Below are 14,505 nucleotides of genomic sequence, written 5' to 3' on the forward strand. Positions count from 1 at the left end.
TTTGTTACATTTGAAGGGTTTTTTTAATCTCATGTTTTTGAGGGTCAAGATAGCAATGTCCCTTTCAGTGTTAATAACTAAACAATGCAAATCAGCATCACTTCTCAAGTTATCATTTTAGCTAAAAGTGGTACTAGGTATGCCAGTATGGGATTGCTACAGAAATCAGTCAAAGTTTATAACACTGAGTTTTTGTGTAACTGCAGCCTGAGCACACACCGAAGTCTCCTTCCTCTGACCATAAACAACGTGGCAGTAGAGGTTTTCTACACACAGGTTTTCCCTGTGATCTGCAGCTGGGCAGGCACTGTCAGAGGGTGTTGTTTTTTGGCAGCACTTCACATCAGACTCTGCTGGGTCCTGGGCTGCTCCCTGCTTGCCTTCTGCCAGCTGAGCTGCTTCAGAGCACCGCCAGCGCTGACCCCAAGGCACTGCAGACCTGTGCTATAGGGTCCTGAGGCAGCTGGAAGTGAGAAACCTCTTTGTTTTGTTTTTTTCCCTTGAGTCATTCAATCACAAAATGCTCCAACTGCAAGTTGCTTTTATCTGCAGGCCTCCCATGTTACTCGATGTTTAACAGGCAATTGTAATCCAGTCTCTGTTATTTTGTCTCAGGAACACCTTGTGTGCACAGGGAAGTAGGATGTGTGAGAGACTAGGTGTTAACTCACACTTCTCGAATCCAGGCTGGAGACGATGTTTGTCATTTTAATACGATGAAATGAGGCAAAAATCTGCAAGTTCACCAAAACTTTCAAGTTAAAAAATAATTCCTTACCCTAATGTAGCTATGATATAGCTTTCAAATCAAACCATGAAGACTGTCCTTACATTTATTATTGGAAAAGGCTCTGATTTGGTAGATCTTCTCAGTTTTCTTTCCCTAAAACTCAGAAACTTCAGCTGGGAATTCACAGGACAGCAGAGATCCCAAATGCAGGGATGTCTGTCTTGCTTTCCCTAGGTTGCATTGCAGCTGAGCAAGAAAATTTTGCCTCAGTAACTATTTTCCAGATGAGCTTAACAGAGCAAACAGACATGATGGTGAATTTAAAAAGCTTTGTGAATATAGCATAATCTGACTGAATGAGTTCATGTGCTCCTCACTACCATACCACCAAGCAAGGAGCAGCTTGAAAGAAAGCAGAAAAAAATTCTTTCCAGAGGCAATGGATCTGCCACTTTGTGAGAAAAGGTTCACAGCTCCCATTCAAATCATATAAAACGAACACCACTCAGATTCATGTGGAGAAACACAGAAAGAATAAAAAACCTTGTATGCTAGATGACAGAACAGTCACCCAGGGAAGCAGAGAGCATGCCAGTGCTTGTGCACCCTCACTTATGTACAGCATAGCCTTGACATCTGTATGCCTGTATATGCTACTATACAGTCTCAATAAAGTTATCTGTCGGGGTGTTTTATCAGCTGATTAGTCCCATAGGACTAGCACACTGTGGATTTATCACTAATTCTGCCTTCCTGTAGCTGGAAAATGAAATTGTTCTCAGTCTCTAAGTGAATGAGACAGAGAAAGAACCTGGGCTTGGCACGGCATTCCTCTTGTGAAGCTTCTAAGCAGCAGGTTGTGGACGAGATCACAAAAAGCAGATAATGCACAGCACTCACTATCTACCCTTTTCTACATGAAAGTTTATCTCCGATCTTCCTCAATTTTTTGAATTAGTTTAAAAAAGAAGCATAAACATCAGTAATGCTTGCAGGAGATAAGGATAGCATCCATGTGTTTCCTGAGGCAAGCCTCCATGTAAGTGATGGTGGTAGAAAACAAAATGTAACAGGATTTACCAATGTTTAAAAAGAGGCCATTTCCATGTATTCACTCAGCAAAACATGCTTTGGATTACCATATTTTAATATAATATGTGTACCTCCAAAGAGAATAAATATTTGATGGTTGAAGGATTTGCTTTTGACTATTTTGGAATGAACACTTAAATTAAGGTTGCAAGCATATAGTCCCACACTACAGAGATGACTACCTTAATGTCACCTATAAAAATAATTGTTTTGTAGTGGAAAGCAACATGTGAATTGTCTGAATGAATTGTCTCCTGATCAGTAATATAAAAATCCTTTTATGTAAATAAGGTATTTTCCAGTAAATCCAGAATGACAAGTCATGTTTTCCCTAAATTTAGCTTCCTAGAGTCAAAATTCACTCTATTTCATTTTCATCATTATAAGTTATTGATACACTTATGCATTTGAATTTCTAAAATTCACTTAAGACAATCAGTAAGAGATATGTGGGTTTTTAAAACAAAAGAAATTATGTAATTGTGTTCATCCAGAGACAAAACAATGTTTAATTAAGTTTTCATAGGGCAAGTTTTTAGTAAATGCAAAAGTATTACTATATTTGTCATGTGTTGTCTCTATAAAGTTGTAATTTTCCTCAGTAAGTCTTTGAAATGCAACAATGAGCAAAACAGATCTCTGAACAGTGAAATTTTAAATTTTTTCTTTGTTTCTCAGCCCTTGGAAGACGATATTGATCTACAAAGACCAATAGGAAAATATTTTGTTAGCTTTCTTCCCTTTTTGTTAAATTTTAGAGACCTTAGCTTTCACTAAGCAAAAAAAAACCCTGTAAGTCATAAGTAATGTGAATACTGGATTAATTGAAGTCACTCAAATTAGACCATTAATTTTTGGATGACCTTGAAGAATTCAAGTGTCCTAAATATCATGCTTAATTTTCTATTGGATGTAATGCAAATCTTCCTTTAATAATTTAACAGCTTCTCAGTAGTCTGGGTCTTTTTTTTTATCACAGTTTTGATTTTAGTCTGTTTCTGTCAGTAAATCTTAGAAGATGAGGGCACGTACACACTACTAACACGTATACACTACTGACCAGAAAGGAAAAGAAGAAAAAAAACAACAAACAAAACCCAACAAAAAACCAAACACCACATCCTGGCTGCACACAACTGAAAAATGCTCCCAATAGTGTTAAAAGTGATACTGAAGTACTGGTGGAAAGCAGGAAGAGAAAAGAGTCCAAATTTTCATGAAACTCACTGTTAATTTTTCCATTAAAGTTTCAGCTAAGTCCTTAGAAGGATGTGACTGTGAAGCAGCCATGAATTTAATTTAGTGCTTTTGCTGTGAAGTCAGTGTGGAACTAACAGTGCTCTTGAGAACAGAGAGTGTATTTTGCAAAGCCCACTTGAAAAACTGAAATAAAGAAAAAATGTGCTATTGGAATTATGGAAAGACGAGTTAACTGTCATGTAAAAATAAAGATAGGAGATGTCTCTTCATAGTCAATATAAAACTCAGCACCAAGTATTACTCGTTTGCAGTCCTCAGAAAGATTAGGTCATGAGGGAATTTGTGATGGAAATAAATGTAAAAACATTTTGGTTGGGGAATCTAGCCAGTTGGCAAATTTTGAGCAAACACAGACAGACATTTGATAAAGAACACAGTCTGTTCATAGATGACTCTTGATTAGCTTAAAAAGCCAAAATCTGTTCAGCAAAATTGTTATAAAGGATAATATTTCAACTGGAATAGGCAGACAGTTTTATGATTTGCCATGGTCATCTGCTGAATATTTAGGGTGAAATAAAAAGTTACCAGCTGTCATAAGAACTATCTTAATTTCTGATGGTCCTGACAGAGGTATGAAGTGGTCCTTTACAGGACTGCTATGCTTCATGGGGAGGCCAAATGAGATTATTGCTTTGTTGAAATGTACAGCTTGGGTGATGGTTGCATTGAATATGAATGCTAATTTATGCAAAAAAAAAAAAAACCCCAAAAATCTGGAAGGGCAATTGGGGCAAAATTTCATTGGGAAAATGAAATAAAATAAAAAAATCTCCCATACGTAGGTTGCATATGCCAGGGAGTAAAGAGGGCTCCCCCCAAAAAATGACAGGTGTGAACTGGTAGAGCAGTACCCAGGCTCATAGAGAATGTCCATATACATTGGACAAATTGTGCAGGCAGGTTCCTTATCCTCCCCTTCAGCCCCAACATACACTGCTATTACAACAGGGTGGCCAAACACTGGAAGAGGCTTCCTACAGAGGTGGCAAAGGCTTCCAGCCCTGTCAGCAGCTGGAGCTATTTGAACAAAGCCGTTAACAATCTGCTTTAACTCTGGTCAGGCCCAATGGATCTGAAATTAAAGAACTCCAATGAAACAAAAGAACCTCCAGTGGCTCTGAGAAAATTTGCTCACCTTCCTCTGTGCAGGTTTGCGTAGAGACGTGCTAGTGTCAATAGCATGTCCTTGGAAAACACCGGAAGCCACATATCTTACACTGTCTCATGCTAGAGAAGACCTGACAAACTTTGACCATAACAAATTTGTGTCATAGGATCTTCAAAGAGCAGGGCAGAAAGTCATTTTGAACTGACCAGTCATTTTAAATCTGGGTCCCTAAAGTTAAGAATTAAAGGTTATTCTGGAAACTAAATGGCACATTAATGGTGATGAACAAACTTTGTTAATGGTGATTTTTGAAAAATTTTAGGATATTTGGCTACTTAGAAAAGTTGGAACCATTTTAGTTAGATACTTAAATATTTAATTATGGTTTTATCTTTGTACACATAGGAGAGAAAATGTAACAAAGTCTACATTTCTGTTTTGTCACCAATTCCTTGAAAAAAAATTAATTTTATTTAAAACTATAAATAATTTAGGTTCAGAAAGACTTTTAAGATCATTGAGTCCAACCCTTAACCTGACATTGCCAAGTCTGTGACATTCACAGTCTCTGGACAGAGAGACATAATTCTGTCTCTCAGGAGAAGCACAGAGAGAAGAAGAGAAAACAATCTTTGTTTTCCCCATGTGGAATTTGGTATGGAGATTGTTTACCTGAAGTGACTGCTTGATTGGATTCTGGTGAAGGTTGTTTGGGTTCAATGACCAATTGGATCCAGCTGTGTCTCGGACTCTCAGCAGAGAGTCACGAGTTTGTTGCTTAGATAGGTAAGTAAGAAGTATGTAGAATAGTATAGTATCTCTTTAAATAGTATAATTAATGCAATATAGTATAGTTTAATAAAGCTATCCTTCAGCCTTCTGATCTGAAGCCAGACATCATCATTTCTTCCCGTTGGAGGTCGCCTGATTTCCGATACCAAGTCCACCAAAAAAGCCTTTAATATCTTTTATGACAGTAGCCAGATTGTATTCTAATTGGGCTTTGGCCCTTCTAATTTTCTCCCTGCATAACCTCATGAAATCCTCATAGTCCTGCTGAGTTGGTTGCCCCTTCACTCAAATGGCATAAACTCTCCTTTTTCTCCCTGAGTTCCAGCCAAAGGTCTCTGTTCTTCTTCCCTGGCTTATCTTTCCACACATGGGAATATTCAATAATGGCTAATCCTCTAACAACCATGCCAAACTATGATTGTATAAAATATCTTTGCAAAGGGTTTCATTTGTTTTAACTCATTTGCCATTATTGATTTAGATGTTTTAGAAACATTGCCAGCTCACTCCCTCTTATATTCTATATGTAACAGCTTTATACATTATCTAACTTCAAAGATAACAACAAAATTATTTAACAAATTTCACTTCAAGGCATTTCAAAATGAGTAACAGATGTTATAATTTCTCTAGATGTGATAAGTACAACGATGGTGTGTTTAAAACCTGTGCATCTTTTGTTTTTTTCTCTTCATATGACCTTTTTGATAAAAAATACATTCTGTTCATTGATATTGTATGGCTGAATGAAATCTGCACATCTTAAGGGTAAAAAGTGAACTTTTCTTCATGCTACTGTATGCACTATGTCCAAAAACAAGTCACAGGCAACAAGTCATTTATTCTATATGAAAACATCCAAAAATTTCTTCTAGCCCACAATCAAATATACAGTAACAAGAATTCCTGAAGTTTTATTTTCCTGTGTAACTGCCTGCTTTCCAAGGCATTTCAAGCTGTAGCTGACTACCTATGAGGAAGAGGCCAGGAAATATTATTTAGTGACTAGAACAAACAATTGTGGATCAAGGGCACAGGTTCCACTTGTCATGGGCTGTCTCAATGACTTTGCTGTCTCTATGTGCAAGCTATAATGTGACCACCAACAATTTGTGGAAAAATTATCTGGGGGGAACATATTTTCTAATCCAAAAGATGTTCAGAAAAAAACAACGCTTTGCTTCATTCTCAATTTAAAAAAAATTTACAATTTTCATGACAAAGAATTGATAGGCTGAAAAAATTTCTCACAGACACTGTCACTGTTGAGTCATGACCACCACAAACTCCCAAAGCATTCAGAAGGCTAAGTCCACTTTATTAAGACCCCATTGCTTTTTATACTCTAGTTCACTACAGGTGGACCTGATTGGTCCTTTAATTAAAACACCATCACCATTGGCTAATTAAGAAGCCACCCTTTGGTAAACAACTTTATGGGCAAAACTGCTTATTACAAGACACCAGGTACAGATTGAGAATTCTTTCTCTCCAGCTCCCTAAAGCTTCCCAGGCTGACTCATGGGAAAGCTTATCTAGCTTTCTCTCTCTGACCAGAGAGCTGCCACCAGACAGACCCCAATAAATATTTTATTCAATCTACAACAAATGATCCCATCATGGTAAATTATTGTTTCTTTTATGGTTTCTGTTCCCAGAAAACAAGTTACTATACTATTTTCAAACAGAACAGGATATGTGCAATGGTTACTACTTTACTTCTCACTTTGATGTCTGTATCTTTGCAGCAGGGAGGCAAGTCCAAGAGGCAGCTAAATACAGTGAAAGAGAGGAGAGATCCCTTACAGGGATCCTGTACATGGAGGATAGAACTATCAAAAAGATACAAGATGAAACACGTAACTCAGTTCCCATTGTATGTGAATTATTTGTTTGTCTGGACGGAGCTCCTGTATTTGTTAGGAAGGCTGAGGAAGGATGTAGTATTGTTATAGAAGAAAAGATATTTCCTTAATGTTCCCCTGAGCATCATTTTTCCACTCCATAGGAAGCAATGCATTTCTCTATCTAGAACTGCAAATTTCCCCACCTTTTGGCAAGAGAGGAGCTTTCACAGGAGAGGTTAGAAGGAAAGAATATCTTACAATATGTGGGTTCTACACCAGAGTTTGAAACATGCTGATAAACATTTGACATCTTAGCGTACTCATGAAGCAATAAATGAAGTTCATGGGGTTTCAGACTTGTTTTCAGGATATCATTAAATCAGAAAGGTTTTGCTTCCATTCTTCAAATGGTTTTTCTTTCCCCAAGCAAAGAGATTCAATTCATGCAATTACATTTGATGTATTTTTCCCTGAAAAGCTAGGATACAATTACAGTTACCAGTTGAGACACCCTGCTATTTTATTTCTGAGCATGGTAAAATCTATGAGACTCTCAGATACTACTGCTTTGTTACATCTGGTGAATGTTGTTTTTTAATTGGGATTACTGTAGTTCTATTCTTGTACAAAACTAGAGAGAAGAGAATAGAAACAACCATTTGAAAGCTGGGTGTTCAGCAAAAGCTCCTCAAAACTTTACACTAGAATTCTCTAAGGCATTAACACGATGGTAATTGCAGCAGTATTTGTATGGAGAGGGTTATTTTTTATAATTAGCAAAGTTAGTCAAATCACTGATGAAATTTCTTCTCTTGAAATAAAGTTGATATTGAATTTAAAAGGATTTGGGGTTTTAAAATTTATTTTTACCAGCATATCTTTTACAGATGTCAACTCTATGGCTAAAAGCAACCAGAATGTGAATTCAGCCATCAAGGTACAGGTTCTCCCTTATTTCAGATATCTAACACCTAAATCTTTGATGATCATCATTTTATATGTACCCATTTTATATGTACTATACACTACCAGTGTCTCCAATTTCCTTGCTGCTTTTGTGAGTATGTCACATTATTCCCCAGTGTTCATAAAGAAGTTCCTTTTGTCTCTCATTGTGTGTCAGAAGGAGTGGGGAAAGATTTAATTAAATTTACTTTCTTGGTTCTCCATATCATATTATGTAAGCACATTAGGGCTTTAAGGGCTTAGTGTCAAGCACTCTGGAACAAGTCTGGCATACACAAATACAACAGTGCCACAGTGAAGCTGAAACACTGTGAGGAGAAATGACTGTACAAGTCGCTGACTCACTCATTAATCAGATGTAGAGCGAGTGTCAGAGTCTCTAAGCACAGGGCAGGAGAAAAGGGACCCAGCAGTGCTGCCAGCCCTATGCCAAGCCTGAAGTCACCACATGACTTGGAAGCAAAACAGAAGGAAACTGACCTAGCTCCTCCTTCATTTCCCAGTCTGCAGACTTTGCTAAACAGATATGACGGTCTGAAGCTTGCTCCCTCATCTGCTTTTTCTGCCTCTTCCCATGGACATTCAGACTCTCACACAACTATATGACTCCAGGAGGAGCAACAAGTGACAATGCACATAACTCATGCTTATTCTGAGGGAGATGATGAAGATGTGTTCTAATGTGCCTTTGTCCAGGAGAGCAGTCAGTCTCCTTTCTGTGACCCACAGAAGCTAAGGAGGGATGAGAAGACTCTCATCTTCCTAGGGCTGCCTGCAACCTCAAGTGAATGTGAAGACTGAGCATGCCTGATGCCACAGGACAATGCAGGGCTGAGCAGACAAGGCAGTCTGGGTGAGATATCACATATTCACAAGCACTTATATCTGATGTGCAATGCTGCAACCCCAGCCTTTGCAGCAATTGCCAGCATGGCTCTGTCAGAACTGCATCACTGGAGTGGGAGGCTGTGTTGGAGAAAAAATTCCTTTTCCCCCTTCTCCATAAATCTGCATTTCCTACTCTGTCTCTGGTTTTGTTTAGCAGTGAAAGAAAGGACTTGAAGGAAAATATAGTGTGCCACCTGAGGGCCATGCTAACAGCACATCTGTCTGCATACCAGGAGCCCCAGGAGAGTGCTGTCTCTTCCTTCATTAGACTGCCCCTGGCAAGGTGCAGCTCTCCAACACCACAGGTTTTGTAATCTACAGAGATTGTTCCCGTGCATTTACAACTCCTATCACCGAGAGCTGAAGAATCTGATCACAGAGTTGAAAAGTTGCAAGTATATAAGTCCACAGAAGTATGTACAACAAGAGGAAAAGGAGCAAGAAACTAGGTAATAAGCAGAGAAATTCCACAAATTCACGTACAGGGGGACATGCTGTTAAATGCAGGTCTGGAGAAACCCACTTAGAGCAGATGGCTTGACAGAAGCTCATCAGCCTAATAAAGCTTCTATAGGGGATGACATGGCCTGAAGTCTGTGTTTCTTCCCACTAGGCTAAAATTCCTCATAAGAAATTTTACTTACAAAAAAATATAGTATTTATGGCCCAATGAGGATGATATGCTGAGATTCCTTCCTCTCTAAACAAGAGAGGAAGCTGGCATATGAAACCCCTTCTGTATGCATTCATTGCTCTGAACTGTTAAAAGCTGACAGGATATTTTAGCATTGCTTCCCCTTGTACCTAGCTTTCAGTGGAATGATTTTGATGAAATAGTTCTGCAGTGAAGACTGGTTTTTAATGAAATTAAAATTGAAGGATCTGCAAAGTATAGCTCAGTGCAAGGTGAAAAATACTCAGCCCACTTCAAAGCACAAAAAATAGATTAATACCTGTGATATTTGTGTGTGCACTTCAATGAAATCAGCTTGAGAAGTACAGTTTACAGAAAGTTCAACAGTGAAGCAAGATAACAAAATCCTGCCAAAAATGCTAAATTTTGAAGTTATTGATTGCCTCATTTTGGCTATTACCTTAATTCCTGTTCTTTGGAATTAATATACTGGGGAAACAGAAGAAAATAACTGCCCCTATTTGAAATAAATCACTTCCTGTATCTTACACTCCCAAGTAAGCATCACTACAAATGGTTTGAAAAGAAGCATGACTTTTGTATTTATGTGCCATCGTTTTCATGGCTGCAGTCATGTGCCAAACCAGAAGTATACTTAAAAATGCCATAATGAAATAAAGTTATGGACATTCATTTTTGTGCACATTCTAATGAAAACATTTGGAATTAACTCCATCATGAAGCAAGTAAGCTATAAAGATATTTCATCTACTTGCAGATCATAAAAATAATCAATATTCAGCTATTCTGGCTTATGGAAGTTCACCCTGATTAAAATACTGTGATCACATATTGGAAGACTCATGGAACTGACCAGGAAATCACATGGAAATACAGTGGCTTACTATGGTCAAATACTCAAACATGATACACAAGGCTTTAAACTAGAAATCAATAAAATATTGATTCCAAACTTGGGCATCCATCAAGTCAGAAGCAGTTTAGGCTTAAAAGAAATCTATGCTAATTCAGATAGTTAGGACATAACATTAAATTACATATTCATTCTAGAAAAAAAAAAAAAAAAAAACATAGAAGAGAATATGAAGTGATTCCAGCATCTTTCTTTTTGAAACAGAGAGCAATTACTATGATAGCTTGACAAATAGTTATTATGATTAATTTGTTTTCCTCAAATGTTGGATTGTGTACAGTCTGCCTGCAAAATGACCACAATATGTTCTTTTACTTATTTGAAATTATTATTCACCTTCTGCAGCAACATATTATTTCCCAGTTCCTATTTTAATTAGAAATTAATATTTCATTCTATAATCAGGAATAAAATATGCCAGATTTTTCTTTGAATGGTTTGTATATGTAATCAACAAAGATGCTGATTTCAAATCCTAATATAGCATTTGAAATCCATCTTATCATTTCATTAATTGACTAAAATTTAATGCCAACAAAGGCATTTGAACGGTCAGCTCAGCCTTTGCATTTAAAGGACATAGGCAGCAGCACAGTTATTTTAATGGAAGATTCACAAGCAGTGGGAATGGACTGGATTGGAATGGAACGGAATGGCTTTTGATCTGTCTGAGTTGTCCAGAGGCCATATTCTTATCTCGCATCATGGGTTTTGTTGGGCAGTTTTTTTGGGGCGGTGGAGATTTTTTTATTATTATTATTATTTTTTTTTTATTATTATTATTTTTTTTCTCTTTTCTTCTGTCCCCTTTCTTGGGAATATGAAAGAAGAGAATTTAATTTGTTACTGTTACTGTGTCTCACATAACTACCTCTGTCAGTTAGAGTTCAACAATAAACTATCTCTGAGTCTCTCTCAGATTCTGCAGTGTCCATGCTCCCAAGACCTCAGGCAGCAATTTAATCCTAATATCATTTAATGTAGTTATTATCACAGAGACCTTGGATCTGCCTTTGTCTCTTGCTTTTTTCATAGCCCTCTCCCAGTGCCATGTGGATCCTGACCAAGATTCTCTAAGAACAGGATTCCACAGAGACCATTTTCTACATGACCTGAGCTCCTGGGGAGAAACAATTAAAGAGAAAGGAATCCCAATCTTGAGTCTTCCCCTCTCCCTTAGGTAGCTAGGTAACCTTGCTGCCTTACTCACACACTCAATTAAAGACATATTTAGAACTACTATTCTTAACAGATCAGTTATTTGGAACAAGTGTAGCAGATAATAAGTTGCTGCTACTCTTACAGGAGACAGGAATGAACACACTTAAAATCAAATTCATTTACAAATGTAAAGGAATGTATGAATACTTTAATGCTATTTGGCTAGTTTTAATCAAGTGTTCACTCTTAATAAAAAGAAAAAAGGTTGAGTCAGATACCCTTGTTAGATGTTCCATTGTAACAAACTACAATAGAAAAATGGAAAGTTCAGGAAATAGGACTTATTATATTTCAGGTGTCATGCTTTTTATATGAAGCCTAAGACCTTATCTGAAAGAAAGAGATGGAACTCAGTAATTGTGCTGCAGCTTTCAGAACATTATCCACCATACAATACTTAAATTAGGAACCTGAATATATATTCAGGAACCTAATTAATTGACTTGATTAATGCCGGAACTTCTCTAGCTGCTGTTGACTTTCATAGAAATTATGGGAGATCAGTACCCTTAAAAATCAGGCCAATTTATCTAGGTCTCAGAACATGCACTTGAGGAGCCTAATTTTAAGCATCTTCATCAGAAAATGCTGGTTCAGAGTTGAAAATAAGCAACTTTCATATTAACCACAGAATGTATTACCCCCAAATGGGGCAAAGGAATTTACAAGAGCTCTATTCTCAGTATATGTTAAATATATGGCACCAGCACAAAACCCAAAACAAAAGTCAGGGTCTCTAGATTAGAGTGGAAAAATATGATAATTGTAATAAAATACACATATTCATCTGTGCTCCTACGTGGCATGGAGACAGAAAATGGAACAAATCACAAACTCTCTTCCCTCCATTGATCTAGATTTGTAAATGTCTAAGTAGTGGCAGTTGTTGTCAGTGCATGGGCATGAGATTCTGAAGACTTCAAAGGTGTGAGTCAAAATTCATGTTAATAGACCAAGTACACCCCTCATGGTAGGACATAAACTAGCTCGCATAACTGGTCTTTTCCTATCTTAAATTCCAGTGGTTCTGCATGAGTACAAAGAGCAGCCAGGAAAGATATCCATTATTTATTGTGCTTTAAATAACTATTGATTTTAGAAGGGCTTCAGAATTCTTGTCTTTACCACCCATCAGCCAGTACTACTGATTTTTTCTTTCTTTTTTTTTAATTATTATTCTAAGAGAACAAACCTTCTTCCTCACTTCTGTTCTTAATGCTAAGGTGGTATTAAAACCACCAGCATTAGCTGTCAGAATACAAATCAACGTGAACATCAATGTGCCTTACTTCTGCAAAAATATAGCTTACTCCAAATTTCTCCTTTGCCAAGTTTGCTGTTGGTTTTGGGTTTTGTTTTGGTTTTAATAGTCCATAACTTCGCACAAGACAGCCTCTGTTTGAAGGGCTGGCTTCCTGGAGCCACATGGATATCCAATGAGCAAAGCCCAGGCTACAGCAATCCTGCAAACATGCAGTTTCTTAGCTTCCCAGGGCCAAAGCCAGATGCTGCAGCTGCTCAGGAGCTGCAAAGTGGTCTTGGCCACCCTAACCAGCTGGGCCATGTTATAAATTGGCAGAGTACACTCACAGTTTTTGGTGAAATTAAGCAGTTTTGAAATTATTGTTATGAGCACCCTCATCTTCCCTTTAACCCTTGCAATAGGCAATCATTTAATCACAAATACACAGATCACAAAAACCCACTTTATTTTCCCCTCACCTGGACACCTGCCTAGAGCTCTGTTCAGTATCACAGAAATGATCCTCCTTAAAGCTAAGCTAAGATTAGGAGTTTCTGAACAATGTCTGCACAAGAACAATGCATCACTGACTAGCAGCAAACTAGAGCTAAGCAAATCAGAAGATAAAATAAGTGGCCATAATCTGTAGTCACATGTCAAATTCAACAGAAAAACAGAAGCAGAATTCTTTTTGATCTGAAAGAATTTTAAAAGCATCCATTTTAGCCCACCTCTTGTTTTCCTGGGTGTAGCCAAATGTGACAATGCAGAAAACACTCAAATAACTGAGATCTCACAAGAAAACGGGCCCTGCGGTATGAATTTTTAGACAAAATAAGCCTAGAAAAAGCAGCCAGACTAAGCTGGCCTCTGCAGAAAGTAGACAGTTCACTGCCTAGCATGATGCTACAGTGCTACTGCTTCGAAGAAAACAGCCCTGCTTTTTCATTCCTATAGAGCTGAGCCTGAATCCAGAGCTAAATGGAAGCTTTGAACTTGTGGGTGCCTCCAAAGCTACTTTCTACTGTATGAATCTCAAAAATCTCAGCTGAAGGAAACATTTTGAAATCATCTGGTCTAGTGCCTTGCTGTGCTACGGTGGATTTCTGGCTCAGCCAGCAACCCAGTGTCGACACAGTATCTTATCATTTTCCCCTAACTCTCTCCACACTGGCAGACTTCTGCACTTCCACAGACACCCCAGTATGAATGGGAAAACTGAGATTTATTCTAGCAGCACTACTTTTCAGACCACACCCTTTCCATCAGATTATTCTCCCTGTGGATACTAATACAGCATATTCTGAATAGGAAATTCTGTAGTTTTCATGGTTTAGATTTTACCACTCAGGCTCATAATTTATTGTTCTTTATGCCACTGCTTGTCCGCAATCTTTTAAGAGGAACCCATTTATTTTAAGAACACTACTGGCTATTTTTCAGAAAATATCCTTGTGTGCAAAGAGTATCTCTAGTCTGCAGCTAGACAGGTGTGAGCATGTGGGATTGTGCCTACATGCGTTAGCCTCCCCTGCTTTTCCTTTGCACCTGTGTTTATGGGGTAATGCTGCCAGTAATGACAACCTGTAAAATTGCAAGCTGAGTCTAAAACTTTCCACCTACAGGTAAATGAGGAAATGGAAGATATCATCTAATAAAATACATGAGGGGATGAGAGAAAGCAGTTTGCCTTGTGTTCAGATCAGTTACTTGTGTTATTTTATCTGACTTTCTGGTTTGGTTAAATGTTTATATCTCTGCTAATAGTTCTGATGTGCAACCTGCAC

The 14,505-nt window shown here is 37.8% G+C and overlaps 1 protein-coding gene across 1 annotated transcript in view; it reads right to left on the minus strand.

The window, feature by feature from the left end:
* The window catches only part of GRM1 (glutamate metabotropic receptor 1), a 179,472-nt gene that overhangs the window by 44,699 nt on the left and 120,268 nt on the right, over positions 1-14,505 (minus strand). The gene's annotated exons all lie outside the window — the stretch shown is intronic.

Source organism: Vidua macroura, chromosome 3, assembly GCF_024509145.1.
Source record: "Vidua macroura isolate BioBank_ID:100142 chromosome 3, ASM2450914v1, whole genome shotgun sequence".
Lineage (NCBI taxonomy): Eukaryota > Metazoa > Chordata > Aves > Passeriformes > Viduidae > Vidua > Vidua macroura.